The sequence below is a fragment of the Polyodon spathula genome, chromosome 1 (assembly GCF_017654505.1).
Source record: "Polyodon spathula isolate WHYD16114869_AA chromosome 1, ASM1765450v1, whole genome shotgun sequence".
In the NCBI taxonomy this organism is placed as follows: Eukaryota; Metazoa; Chordata; class Actinopteri; order Acipenseriformes; family Polyodontidae; genus Polyodon; species Polyodon spathula.
This window is the reverse complement of record NC_054534.1, coordinates 70,719,248-70,735,012: the sequence shown is the minus strand read 5'-3', so window position 1 is coordinate 70,735,012 and position 15,765 is coordinate 70,719,248. Positions and strand designations below refer to the sequence as shown.

General features: G+C 37.1%; 1 pseudogene; it reads right to left on the bottom strand.

Moving 5' to 3' along the window:
- Nucleotides 1-1,884: 1,884 nt before the first annotated feature.
- The window catches only part of LOC121323618, a 39,996-nt pseudogene continuing 26,115 nt past the window's right edge, over nucleotides 1,885-15,765 (bottom strand).

The following is a 15,765-nucleotide window of genomic DNA, read 5'->3' as shown; positions in this document are numbered from 1 at the left end:
GAATCCCTCTATCACAGGACTCTCCCACACCCTTTTACAGTCTAGTATACTAAAAGTATATTCAATGTTTAATATTGTAACGTTGACAGTCTACGCAGCTTCTGTGACTTTGTTGATAGCCGGACATGCTGGTGCACGTCAGGACTGAACCATCCTATAGGCAGAGAGAATAATAGCAGAGAAGTTGCCATAGGAATACATAGTGATGTGACGTGCATTAAAGGGACAGGACAGCATGACTGATGGAGATTGGAGAGATGATGTTGTAGGGGTGGGCATTAAGGGAGGTGATAAAGTGAAGCCCCGGACTGACTGAGAGGAGTTGAGTGAAGTGGAAGACGAACTGAGGACGTGAACATTTAATGAGTATTGACTATTCTTTTGGCATGGTTATGGCCCACAGTGACAAGTTTTATTAATCTAGATTGTAACTGCAGTGTTACAATCCACCACGGTATTACTGGGATTTCCATTAGTAAGTTGACACATTTTTTGACCTTTTTTTAAAGATATCATATCTTTATATGTTTTGTAGGAACAATTGCCTTGAATTAACAATTTATGATATAAATGTATATCATGACTAATCTGTGTATCAGTGGTGGAGCAAACAGCTCACGAGGAAGAGTGTTGAACTTTTGACTGAAGCAACATCTGTGCACACAGCACAAAGGAAGAAGTAGTGAGCTCTTTGCCTAGTGGACTTTAACTGAACCTGGCAAAGAGGGGCCTCTACAGGATCGCCAATAGATCGAAGCATCCAACCAGGATTTTTGGAGAAAAAGGAAGCCTGAGACAGCAGGAGGAAGTTTATAATTAGGCAATCTAGTTATAATTAGGCAATCCATTGTCCAAACAATGAAAGATAGTTTTACGGTAGTGTACAGGTCTTTCTTCAAAAGTCCTATATAAACAGGTAACTTGTAACCATAATTTGAATTGGTTATGAGTCTACATCGCTCCATAAGAGAGTTAGCATGAAGCTTTATACCTCTGGACTGTGAGAAGATTCTGTACCCTGCAATGAACAAACATCAAAGAAAGCTCCGTAGAAACAGAATGTCCTTGTATAATCAAAGTAGTGTGAGATGAAAATGACTTTACTTGTTTTTAACTTGAAGGTACTTTATTTTCTCAAAAGTTGTTTTTTGATCATTTGATCTTCACTTCTCCTTACCTTCAATTCATCCCAATTACAAAATGGCACCTGCAAACAGCTCGATTATATAGGTACTGCTAAATCTAGTGGCTTGTCTCTAAAAAGTAGCTTCAAATTACAGTTTCTTTGTCTTTGTTACTGTTCTTTTACAATTACTCAAATATATAATTGTAATAGGGGTCATGAGTATCCGTTGATCTATTGAGGCACATGGGTGGTAGTCAGCTCTGTGGTCAAGGTGGTCTCATCGACTGATTAGTCTGTAAAACCCGTTGCTCCTGTATAGATGGCAACTCTGACAGAGGATCCTCCCCCTCTGGCTAGAGACGACAGCAACGCTTTGCCCTTTGGCTCTAGAGATGGCAGCGGCTCTTCCCCCTCTGGCTGGAGGTGACAGCGGCTCCTCCCCCTCTGGCTGGAGACAGCAGTGGCTCCTCCTCCTCTGGCTCTGGAGACGGCAGCGGCTCCTCCCCCTCTGGCTGGAGATGACAATGGCTCCTCGCCCTTTGGCTCTAGAGATGGCAGCAGCTCCTCCCCCTCTAGCTGGAGATGACAGTGGCTCCTCACCCATTTGGCTCTAGAGATGGCAGCGGATCCTTCCACTCTGGCTCTGGAGATGGCAGCGGCTCTTCCCGCTCTGGCTGGAGGTGACAACGGCTCCTTGCCCTTTGGATCTAGAGATGGCAGCAGCTCCTCCCCCTCTGGTTGGAGATGACAATGGCTCCTCACCCATTTGGCTCTAGAGACAGCAGTGGCTCCTTCTGCTCTGGCTCTGGAGATGACAGTGGCTCCTCCCGCTCTGGCTGGAGGTGACAGTGGCTCCTCCTACTCTGGCTGGAGATGACAGTGGCTCCTCCCCCTCTGGATCTGGAGACGGCAGCGGCTCCTTCACCTCTGGCTCTGGAAACTACAGCAGTTTCTCCCTCTAGCTCTGGTTCCAGCCACTGGGGGGTTCTGGGGTCCAAAAGCCAAGTTGCAGATTTTGCAGTCTCCTTTGGAGGCGTGGGTTTTAATCCAACTACTAACACCAAGTATAATAGGATCATGAGTATCTGCTGACAGATAGGACAGATACAGGAGACTGTAGTTGACAGTTAACCCTCTAATCATTTTATTGAATACTAGATTAATATTAGGTGGATTTTAAAACCTAATTGTTTAGTTGCATTGCAACCATTTTGTGCTTTTGTATACATTCATTTAGTGGGTACCTATTGACCAAAAAACTGATATCCTGTGATATAGGACACATTCTACTTTTGATCATCACAGAGATATTGCAAGGCTCTTACTGGCAGTACAGCATAGAAAAAATATCACAGAAGAGAGAGAGTATGAAACATTTTATTAAAATACAGGACTGTGGCAAAGTGCCCCTCCCCTGCACTATTTATTTGTGTTGTATGTTATGTGTAGTGTGTTAATGTTGGTGTATAGTTATTGCTACACGGGATATAAATGTGTCTATGTAACACAAGTGTTTAAAATGTATATTTGTATTTAGGCACGAGGATTGCACAGCACTTCATGTCCAGATAAAATGTAAGCACAGGGAATTGCACTTTTATTAATTAACGTGCAGTTGTACCGAGACTCCAATTGAATGATTGATTAGCAATCGAGTCTTGGTACAGCTGCATAAAACCAGCATGTTTTTACTCACTCTGGGTTGTGTGTTCGGTGAGTGGAGAACGGGATTGGAGACGGAGGAAATAAGAATAGTTAATAGTTAAAATACAAGCTCACTGTGTTTTGTCTGTTTAGTCCTTTTTGTTTTGGCTACGAGTGCCATGTCCTGTGTCTTGTTTGTCTTTCAACCTTTTATTTTCTGTCTGTTTCGTTATTAAATACTGAGCGAGAACAATCGCTCAGAAGCACCAAACCCCACCTCTCTGTTGTTTATTTCCTGGTTCCTGGTTCTGGTCTGACATCACCCACCGCAGCCGTCTTTGTGACAAGCACCAAGGCCAAAGGGCAAAGCACTTGTCCTAAATAGTTAAAACAAGAGGATGCATTTAGTGAACATATCTCCACCACCTGTATGAAACCCATGACTCTGTCTTGAATTGTATTAACCCAGAAGATTGTTACAGTGTGTTTTCGTACAATTGATGAACCCTGTAGTTATTGGTTAATTACATGCAAATTACCACTGGGGAAACAACAGTAAATGATAATTAATTAAGCACATTATTTTCTCCTCAAGCATCAGTGAATATGTATATTTCAAGTGTAGTATACGTGAGCATAATTTAAAATATTATTTATCTTGGCTAGAATAAAATATCACATTTACAAAATCTATCTCTTTGTAAAGATACAATCTAAAGTAGTCTTAAGCAAAGCATTAATTAAAAATATAATGAAGCTGAATTAGTGTAATTGCTCTGAGCGCAGATGAAATATCCTTTTTTTTAAATTAAATATTACTTGGATGACTTATGAGAATGCTAATATACTGATATTAAAAACGTAAAATAGGTAATGGTTATTAACCCAAACGTTATATCAGTGCAAAAAATCTGTTCCCGTTAGATGTTACTTTGAGCCTGCCCAGATCACAATAATAATATGACATAGTCGTATACAACAGCCTTTAAATGCGCTTCACACACTTGATAAACATCTCTACCTCAGATTGACTGTCACAGAACTTGCTCTTAAGCCCATGTAACACGAGGCAACTTTTCCTGGCAACTGTTACATCAAAAGAGTTACTGGCAACCAAGTTGCTTCAGCTTCTATGTAACACCAGGCAACTTCCAATGGCAACTTTTTCAGGAAACTTCAGGTCAAATCGCCCGGAGTGACGTCACAAGCAACACGTTGCTACAATTTATGTTGCTAGTGCAATGACTCGTGTAACAAGTCACTAAACAGTTTCCCACAGCTGGTGAAGCATATCTTGTATTATAGAGTACACTGTTAAAACCAAACAATGTGTAATTGTGTACTGTATAAAACTGTAATCTCTGTGGTTTGGACACATTTTGTCATGGAAGTTCTCCATACTGCTAAAAAAGAAAATTGGTTGCACCTTGCAGCCCAAGATAATGGCTTTAAGATGATATACCATCCCTTTGAGCAAAAATGTCAATACATGTTTGTTTTTTTTCACACACACAAAAAAAAAAAAAATAATGAAATGAAATGATAAAAAACCGAGTCACGGTTCAACTGCATCCTTTTTCTTTGTGTAGTTACCAATTACATTGCAAGGGTGACCCCAGAAGAAAAATAAATTACACTGTGCTCTGAGTGATACAATTGGAGGATTTTCATGTCAGCAATGAGCTGGTTTGAGGTTTAAAGGAAAAAAAAAAATGAGAAGGGGGGTTTTAATAAACAGCCAGATACAATCGACTGACATACAAATGTATTTCATAGATGCCAACATTTATTTTTTGTGATCAAAAATGAGATATACGTAATACATCAAAATGTAACAACTGTTGACCCATTACTAGTACTGGTATTACCGTGCTAAGTAAAAATAAATAAAAGATTTACTTTCTGAAGTTTAGATGTTCACACAGGAGGAAAAGGGGGTGTTTGAGTTGAGTTCAGTGACCCGCTCGCAGCAGGTTCAATAAAGTAGAATCATACAATGTAACATTCTGACTTATTGTCACTTTTATGGTATTTAGAGAACTGTGGAAAACGTTGTCCATGCAACAGAAGTGCTGATAGGAAGTTATCTTAGAAGAATGTTGGATAGTGTACGAAATCAACTCCAAGAGCATGGCATAGATCCAATGAAGGAAAACGTATTTGATGGCATTGATACATGATTTAAACTAGACAGATATGCTAGAGACCACTTCAATTATGTTATAAGTAACATATAGATCTTAATAAAATATGTTATGCATGCAGACTTTTAAAAGCTTTATAAAAATAAAGGCCGTTGAGCCCAACTAATAATGACCTTAATGTGAATTTCATTTAATGTGGCTTAATGTGCTCGATTTCTGTCCAAACCCTGTTCACTAGTTTCATACGGTTTGCTGTCAATGCGCGAGAATATAAACTGATGGCATAAGATCATTAGTTTATTCAGATAAAATAATGTAAACTAGCAGCTTTGCACAGTTCATGGACATCCTAATTTCTCAAGTAGCCTTTCGTCAATAGTCATACATCACGACATTTCTTTATTAGTTTTGTGATTAGCCATCAGTTGTCATTTGTTTTGTGTATCAGGGATAAGTGAGAAATGAGAAACACCGTAGATATGAACGTGCTCTGGCAGTGTAATACTATGCTACAAATTTAATCCCAAATACTTGAGAGATTTGATATATTGTTACCGTTTAAGACTGATGTGTAAAAATATAACAATGTTAATTGTTATAAAATAATAAAATAAATGATACAAGTGTTACAGTATTTAATCATTTAAAAAATACATACACGTATTGTCAATTTTAAAATTAATATCTGAATTAAATTAATTAAACTGTGTTCAATACTGTACTTGCACTGTACACTCAAGTGTAAATATACTGTTGATTTGTTTATTTTATAATGCATTTTAATGTCTTGTTTCTTTATGGTACAGTTTCAGATGCTGAGATTGATGGGTCAGATTTTGTATCATTAAGAGAACCTGAAATAGCAGACTTAATTCCTGATGAAACCCCTAGATACTTCCACCTGAGAAAATATCTACGTATACTGCTGCATTACTTGGTGAGACATATTTGTAAACATGCTAAATTATGCAGCGCGATGCCATTTTAAATTGTAGATTAAATGTACAGAGTTATTGTGTAGAAGTGCAGACACCTGCTCTTGAAAATCACCTCAATGTTGTTTGTTTATTTGTTTTTAAAGAATTCCACCCAAAATAGCACACTTTTGAGAACAACTTCACAGAGACAAGAAATAGTTGGATCCTGTTCATCTTCAGCTATGCATAACTCGACCGAAATCACAGTGGCTGAAAAAGTTCAGAATCCACAGTGTTTTGTATAGACTGCAGTTCAACCTTATTACCCTGTTCTGTGGTTACCAGCACTAGAAGAAAAGCAAATGGAAGAAATTAGAGAAAAAAACATTGTTTATTGGTGTGTGCAACAAGTAATAAATAATAATAATAATAATAATAATAATAATAATAATAATAATATGAAAAATGCACATAGCATGTGAACTACAAGGCTATAAAATACAGTACAATTCCTGGTTGATATTAAGGCAAACTCTTGGTTCTCATATTATACTTTTTTTTTTTTTTTTTTTTTTTTTTTTTTTTTTTGTTTACTGTTAAATAAGAGGAACTTGAACAGACAATTCCATTAAAACAATGTATGACCTTTTCAACTGCAGGTTCCACCTGTTGATCAAAACCCAAAAATGAGGCATCCGTAAACAAAGCCAGGCCCTGTGGTTCTGAAATATAATCATCATAGAACATAAACAGGTCATTCCAATGCTGAATAAGAGCGGACCACATTTTAATGTCTTTCCTAGCTTCTGATGAAATATTGATGTAGGAGTCCAAATTTTTTGCTGTTGATGCAAGAGCAAGTAATCGAGATATAAACGTCCACTCCTGGGGGATAATGCGAATTGCAAATTTAAAATGATCCAGCAAAGAGATCAGTGCACATTTCCTGTTTTACTGATCTGGATGTTCTGGATAAGAAAACAAATGTGATTGAGTTTAAATACAAGGAGGCTGGCTTCAGACTTTTCTGTGCCCAGTATGATTCCTAGAAATTCCAGAGAATGAAGGGGACCGATTGTTCTTTCTTCTGAAAGCGGGATGCCAACTTCTGAAAATAATAATGAAAGATGGTATGCATTAAGAAGTATCCAGCATAACGCTTCTGATAGAGTGTCAAATATCTTCAGGCTGCTACAGCAGCCAAAGGTTAACTGAGTAGTAAAATAAAACGTTTCTTCCCAGCATATCCCAAACAGGTGGCGAAGAGAAGGATGGATTGGCATTACTTTAACCTTTTGCGGTCCTATGTTGGAATAGGTCTGACATTACAATTTTCCCTTTCTGGTCCAAGCACAGGTCTCTAGTCATTTTTTCTCTAGAAAAAAGCCGAGAAAACCTTTCAATGACAGTTGGCTTTCAGTGTGACCGATAGGAGCCGAGAAAAGCCGAAAAAAAATGGGGCAGATCTGAGCAATACAGAGTCCCTGCACCATAGACCTAACACGGACATAAACAAACAAGAGAGCTGCTTTTGCATCCAGCACTCAAGAATATCACAGACATTTGCAGAGCTTTCTGAGATGTGGTTGTAATAAAATAATTTAAATCATTATTGAGGAGTTTGATGATACAACGAGTGATCATGCACGACTATGAAGAGGTACGTGACAAATACAGCGAACAAGGGGTGGGGAGGGGCTAGAGATACAGTACTGAGAGTCCTGTTGCTATGCATTGTCTATTAAACCTGTTTTACTTTGAATAAAATTACTTTTAGACAGGGCGTGTAAAATAAACAGCGCGTGTGAAAATAAATTGGACCTGAAGTGCTGAATAAACGGACCTCTAATTTGCTAACCATGAACCTCAGTCTGCTAATTTAATTGCATGAATTGCATCTGAGATGGTAATGTAATGAAGAGAAAATTGATCGTGTCGAATGAGCGAGTTGATGCTGCTGGTTCTTGACCCCCATTGTGCTGATAAATCAACTATGAGCCACTTTTTTCCTGACATTTTCCGAGTGGCAATGCCGATATGATTAAATCCTTAGATTGGAAATGGGGGAGCTGAAAATAGGCCAACTATAATTCCTTTTATGATTTATTTTTCAGTGAGAGATTGAACTGACATTGGTTCTTGATTAGCAGAATGAAGGTTTTTACTTTGAAAAGAGGAAGAAGGAATTCGACTGAGCCCAGTTGATAAACCATTTTCCAGGTTGTTGATTAAGTAACTGGTGAAAATGTTGTCTCGGTGATTCAGAAGTGCTAGTACTGAAATGTTTATAGGAGTGGAGACTGTGAACATTGAAGATAGTCACTTGGGCAGATTGGGCTTTAGAGTGCGCATCTCCGCTAGTATTGCACTTGTGAATATAATTGCATTGCCTGTTTGAACACAAACCATACTAAAATTATTGCAGATTCGTCTTCCTCCTGCTAATCTGATTCTACGCCCATATTTGTCTTGCCTTGTGGATTGCTCGGGGGGGGGGGGGGGGGGGGGGATGAAGAATGTATTGAGTTGGGGATGGAGATTCTGTTTGAATAGTGAGGAGGAGTGATGCAGACTGCTGATCTGGAGGAGGATGATGCTATGGCCGCTTTCTGGAAGAAAGATATTGAGTGACCAGTGGAACCGTAGACCCTGTACGCATTAGCTCAGAGACCACCAAAAATCCTGATGAACAAATTTGAATAGGGTTGTGCCCAGGCAATTATGTGGTTATCTGATGCTAATATATAGTAGCTGCTGCTTTTGCTGAAAAAGCTTTATGATAATCGAAAAACATGGTCCCTCCATATCTGACAGACAGCTCCACATGTAAAATTCATAGGAGTCTAATTCTGTGGGTGGGTATACTGAACATAGTACATCTCTGAATATGGCAAATGCAAGGACAATTTCCCCCAAAGTTAAATTTTTGAGTAATCTGGGGTCTCTGGATTTCAGTGTTACTGATAGATCTCCACAATCCACCACTCTATGATCCAAGAACTCTGATGTCGCCATAAATAATGAAACTAGATTGACGTCCTTCCCTTCTACTATTTTTTGCCAAATTTGCAGGGATATTGAGGACGATGGGCAGAGGATGAGGCGACGGAACCATATGCTGTTGCAGTAGCGAGATTGTAGATGGGATGCTTTACCGAAGGGACCAAAGTTAGAGCAGAACCGGAAGTCGCTATAGCTGCTGTTGCTGTGTTTACTGCAGGAATGGAGGAGAATACTGAAAGAGCTGAACTTTGCTTCTCTTGCCCTATGTTAGACACCTGTTTATCCAAATCGCTCAGTTTAGTACTGGCTGAAAATGTGTTGGCGAATGGCTGCATGAATGCTTTTATTTCGTGAAGTATCAGGGATTTTTTAGTAGGGACTTTAGGAGCTTGTTGAAAATCCGGTCCTTCCATTACAGTCACTCAGGAGATGCATCCTGAGCCCAGAGTCGCCTGGATTGGCAGAGATTAGCTCCTTGGGTGGCAGGTAGAGATAAAGTATCCTGGTCGGGAGGCACCTGTGCAGATCTTACGCAGACGTCGGATGGAGAGAAGAATGGTGGGCTGATCAGACCCTGGTTTGAAGTTGCAGGATAATGCTCTACTACAGACAAGAAATCCTAAAAATCTTCCGAATCCGAGGAAGAGTTGATGTGAGTACTCCAAATTAGATACTTCTTTTGCTGATGAGTAATCAGATATGCGACTTGCAATCTGCATAAATTTACACCAGAGCAAAAAAACACAAGACTACTAGATAGGGGTGACTAATGGTTTAAATACAGTAGATTTAATTGATGAAAGGAGATGATAGGATAGAGGGGGCCTAGTTCCGCCCCCCCCAACCACACAGAACAGGTTAACATTAGATGTGTTAAAGTGTTGTGCCTGTGGCAAACCAGTTGCAAACGAGCCGGAAGTCTATGGTGAAATTTACTAATGCTGTTAGCGACTTTTTAGGGAATGCTTTGCAGCTATCCTTAGATGAATATGTAATTATGGGCATTCCTGCATAAATTCACAAAAATGGGGCGTAGACAGTGCAATATTATAACAAGATGTACTACAACTGCTGACAATTGCGACACTTACAATTTTATGAACAGTTGCAATTTGATATTTTCCAATCTGCTTTTTCTCATGTATTGCCAGTTGTGCTCAATGCTTTTTTGAGGCAAACACCTAACCTGAGAAATCCATTCACCGAAAGAATTCTGTCGTTCATGGCGTGTACTTTCTTGGCAGTGATTATCTGGAGGATACTTGAATGGGATTTATAAACAAGCAACGAGTCAGGTTAAAGTCAGATACGGTACTTTCAATGCACGTGTTTTTTTTTTTTGTTTTTTTTTAAATAAATATATCATTGAGGTTTTATAGGAAACCACCATGAACACACACACACACACACACACATACATATATATATATATATATATATATATATATATATATATATATATATATATATATATATATATATATTGTCAACTTGTATATATAACTATAAAACACCAAACTTTCACACAATACCCTTTTGTGGTTTGAAAGTGTGTTATGGAATGACTGCTATGCTGACGAGAGTGTGTGTGGGCCGCAGAGCAGAGCCCGAGCAGAGAGTCGCTGCCTCGTCTAAATACCTGCACCTAATTTACAATTACCACCAGGTGAAGGGATAACTAAACAATAAACGTTCCTATTGTAAACAATAAAACAATTACACAATTAGCCCATTCACCCAAACGTGCATTCTCACATGTTTTTAGCAGGGAAGGATTTTAACCCCCTCCCTGCTATCTTACTATATATATATATATATATATATATATATATATATATATATATATATATATATAATCCCGTATTAGATTAGCCCAAACAGAAGGCAAGTGTTTTTTTTTTTTTAATGATACTAAGATTGGAAAAATACAACTTGCCTTGTCAAGGGCTGTTGCGAAAGTGTGTATTGAGTACAGTATACAGTAATGAAAATTGACCATACTAGCTGCAGTGACCATGTGAAAGGGGTCAAGTATCAAAGGGATTACAAATAATTTATGATGCAATTTTTAAGATCATTGTTATCAGAAATACTGATTCATCCAGAAATTATCGTGCTGCAGAAAAATTTGTGTCACTTAAAACAACACAGGCTGGGACAAAACAACTGTTATTGAACGAACCCCCGCTCAGAGGAAATCGTTTTGTGCACTGTGGGTTGTCTGTTTAATTTCCTTGCTTACCTGACGAGTAAGTTACAGTATTTCAGTAACATTACAGTATATAGGGACTTTAATTATCATGTGTGCATCGTCAGTATTCAAAACATGTAAATAGTTGTTATGATATTACCATATTGGAATATAAACCTGTATTTCTGGATTACAGACAACTATTCGAACTTCACTGTGTGATAAAATTTGTACCCCTGATGTAATGCTGAGTAAATAAACATTTATGTTTCCATATTCATTGCTGAAGTTGTCTTATCTGCTTTATATAAGCCTTCTTATCAATTCTTATGTCTACTGTACATTATTGTAATATTTGTAATTGATTGTCTTTGAAAAGATGTCACAGTGTCACTGTCAGTGGCCTGCTGTACTATACCAGAGTGGCCTGTGATCACAGACAAAATATGACACAAATGGGTGTACATAACAGACAATCGCTAAACTAATATAAACTAATTACAGAGTATAGATACTGAAGCGTATATTAAACACATTGCAATTTTGGAACTCACACTCACCATGCAGTGTTGCTGATCCACCATAGGTTTTGGAGGGTCCACACCTCTATTTCTTGTCGATCCCTGTTCAGTAGCTACCTCTGTTGATCAGTGGGATCCCGCTGCCTCGCTGCTGGCTAAAAAATGTAGGGTTGTGGCCACTGCTCCCTAAAATTAATAGAGTCTTTGACTTCATCTTCGATGTTTTCAGCGGCAGTCGCCATGTGTGTTTACCTTTTTGTATGTAACTTCGGTTTTATTCTGGCCAGCATGATTTTTGAGTGGGTGTGGCCGTACACCACACAAAATCCATCATATCTTTGTTGTTTATTAATATTTTTTAACTGCATAAAAATTATTTTATTTCTATTGATGAAATCTATTCCAAAATGTATTGGTGTGTTTGACCTGCAAAATACACTTTAACATCGCTCATGCCAAATCGATGTTCAATTTTATTTATAAAAAATAAACTAGTTGTGGTCACAGGCTGTTGTATAAATAGATGTTACTGAGACACTCCCATTGCATCAATAATAAATCCAGAGACATGGATGATAATTGATTTAACACTTCAAGGAGAGGGAAGCTTAAATGTCCAGTTCCTCTAGAATAGGAAGCACAGGTCATCAGAGGAAACTGTGCTATTAGATTAGGTGCCATTGTCTGTCACTGTAACAAAAGTCACACATTCTTGTTTCAGAACCTAAAGACAAATGAGCTGCTCAATATAATATAAAGCCATGAAAACCCCACCTAGTTAAGAGACCATAGTAAATATAGATTGGGTTGTAGAGGCGGAGGGATGGAAATGAAATAAATGTGGTGGTAAAGGTGAAATTAGTGTTGGTTGTCACAGGTTATAAGATACATTAGTCCATATTACACAAAACCACCCCCCAATTTGGTTCAGCTGTTATGGCACCCACCAGCACAATGCTTTATTGGTCAGTGTTATTTTTCTCATCTTTCATGAGCATTAAATGAAGCCACTGTCACAACTTTCTCTTTTCACCTTTCTAATGTCATATTGATCTGTAGTCTGACACAGGTTCACATTATTGTCTTGACAGCACAGCAGTGTCACATATCCCCCACAGAGAGATTTCAGAAGTAAATAATCAAAATTGTACAACAAAATTTATATATATATATATATATATATATATATATATATATATATAGTATATATATATGTCAAGTCATTTTGTACAGTTATACTTGCAAATTCCATTTATAGACAAAATCTCTCAGAAACTGAAAATGTGAACTTTTTTCAGTGAGCGATATCTTAGTTGAAAAGGTTAATAACCTAATAAATAAATACTTATTCCTCAGGGAAATTACCTTCTATAGAAAGCAAATGCATTCTCTCTCTCTCTCTCTCTCTCTCTCTCTCTCTCTCTCTCTCTCTCTCTCTCTCTCTCTCTCTCTCTCTCAGCTATTCTTTGTCTCCTTTGCAAATTGTTGGATTTTTTTAGTTAACAGCAGCAGAGTACAGTGCACAAATAACCATGTAATTACTGTGTAATTCTATGGTAATACTCCAGTAATAATCCAGTTTTACTGGGTAAATTCCAATTGTTTTCCGTTTTTTCATTGTAACTGCTGTTGGAATAGACTGGAATACTGTAACTGAATAACTATTCATTAATTTTCTGCCTGTTTCTCATTGCAGTCAGTAACTGAATTAATGAGAATAACACTTTAAGATGACAGGCAAATTGTTAAAATTGTAATTATAGCAGGAAACAAGACCATTTCCATTTAACTACCTATTTATGCCAACAGTAGTTACAAAGAAAGAATGGAAACAATCGGAATTTATACTGTTAAACTGAGTTGTTACCATAGAATTACACAGTAATTACATGATTATTTGTGCAGTGTAATCTAAAGTGCTACCAAATTAACACCTCTGCATCTCCAGTTGACAGATATTTTAACACAATTTACCACACTGCAGAAGACATCACAATTTGTGGGATAAATCACCGCTATGGGACAAATGCAACCAGGAAGCAAAAACAACGCAAATTCATTTTCAAATGAGGCACTTTAGAACCTTAGACTTCTAATCTGAAGTCATCATGCTGTCATCCTCCAAAGCCTTTCTATTGAAAGACAACTAATAACAACTTGTTTAATAATCAATTGAAATAATATATAACTATATATAATAATATATACATATATATACAGCTCTGGAAAAAATTATTATATATATCATATATATATATATATATATATATATATATATAAACATATTTACACAACTGGTCAAAAAAACAAAAAAGATGCAGTGTTGTCAGACCTCGAATAATGCAAAGAAAATAAGTTCAGATTCATTTTTAAACAACACAATACTAATGTTTTAACTATATATATATAATATTTTGGTGGAATAACCCTGATATATAGCTATATCTTGGCATATATATGTTGATATATATATATTCAAGCAGCTATTTGTTTGATATATATATATCTTCCTCTTGATCAGCTCTGGAAAAATATTAAGAGGCCACTGCAAAATTATCAGGAAGCAAATTCTCTTCCAGGACAACCTTCTCTGGTTTTACTATTTATAGGTACAGGTGTTTGGGTGAAAATGAAGGGGGTGCATCAGCAAGGCTGGAATTGGGGAACCTTACGGCGAAATCTACTTAGTTCCCATGAAAAGCATGATAAACTTGAAATTGGATGATCAAAGTCAAACAAAGCCGATCTGCAATTTTTGCGCCAAGTGTCATCACCCAAATTGTGAAAGATTGTGTTTGGCTGTGCTTGAAAATCAGGGTTATTCCACCAAATATTGATTTCTGAACTCTTCCTAAGTTAACTAAAAATTTTTTCGAGGTCTTATTATTTAGGTATGACAACACTGCAATCTTTTTTGTTATTTTGACCAGTTGTCATATAAAATATTTTTACTGAAGATGTGTCAGTAGTTAAAATAAAACATTTGTTGTTTTACCCAAACACATACTATAATAGTAAAACCAAATTTCTCTCAAATTTTTCCAAATAATATTGTCATTTAGAGCATTTATTTGCAGAAAATGACAACTATATCAAAATAACAAAAAAGATGCAGTGTTGTCAGACAAATAATAAGACCTCGAATAATGCAAAGAAAATAAGTTCAGATTCATTTTTAAACAACACAATACTAATGTTTTAACTTAGGAAGAGTTCAGAAATAAATTGTGTTAAAATATCTGTTTTTTTCGCAGCCAGCATACTACTTGTTAGTGTCTGTTTGTTTGGCCCTTGTGCCCTTTTGTTTGGTGTTTTGTTTTGTTTAAATCTTTATTTTGTTTATTATTTAATAAAACACTGAGCGCCCCTGTGCCTCAGTTTCACCAGCCATTCTTTGTTTTGGAGTCTGTGTTTCTGGTCTGACGTCACCACTGCAAGCCACCCTTTCACAGGAACTAAAGGTGTTTGCCGGCTGCTTTTTGAAGCATTCAAATTAACACCACTACATTTCCAGTAGCACAACATCTCAATAATGATAATCACACTGCTGAAGACATCACCAGCTGTGAAGACATCATCAGTCAGTGCTGTTAAACAAATATAATGATCGGAAACAAAGGGAATGCACCTTTATCTTCAAAGTAGGAACTTTGGAAAAGTAATCAAAAAAAGACATTGTCTGAAACGTCCTGATTTTTTATTTGTTTTTTTATCATTTAAAACTTTTGGTGTACATGCAAAAAAAAAAATTCTGAATTTCAAATTGTTTGTACACTGCAGTTATACCTCCTTTCAAACAAGTATTATACAGTATATAAACCATGATGGGCCTTGGTTCTGATGAAATATATATATGCCTGGGTGATATATTTTATTGGAACCATGTGGCCTGAAGTGCTTTACACCACTTACAAAAGGGCTATTTCAAAGTTTGGGGGAAGAAAAGAATTAAGAGTTTGTAAATTAAAAAAAAAACAAAAACAAAAAAACCTAATACTCTTTTGTTGTGTGTACATCTGCAATGTACCAAGTGGTGTTGAAATGTCTGGCAACAGGAGGGGTTTATCTTTAGTTTTTGCATGTGTTAGTACATCTGGTTTAAAATGAATACATAACTGCACATCAAACAGTCTGAACTTAAAATCCCCATTCATCATGTCAAGTCAAACCAAGTAATTTTGGTAATTGTGTATTTTAAAGAACTCTGCTGCTGTTAGTG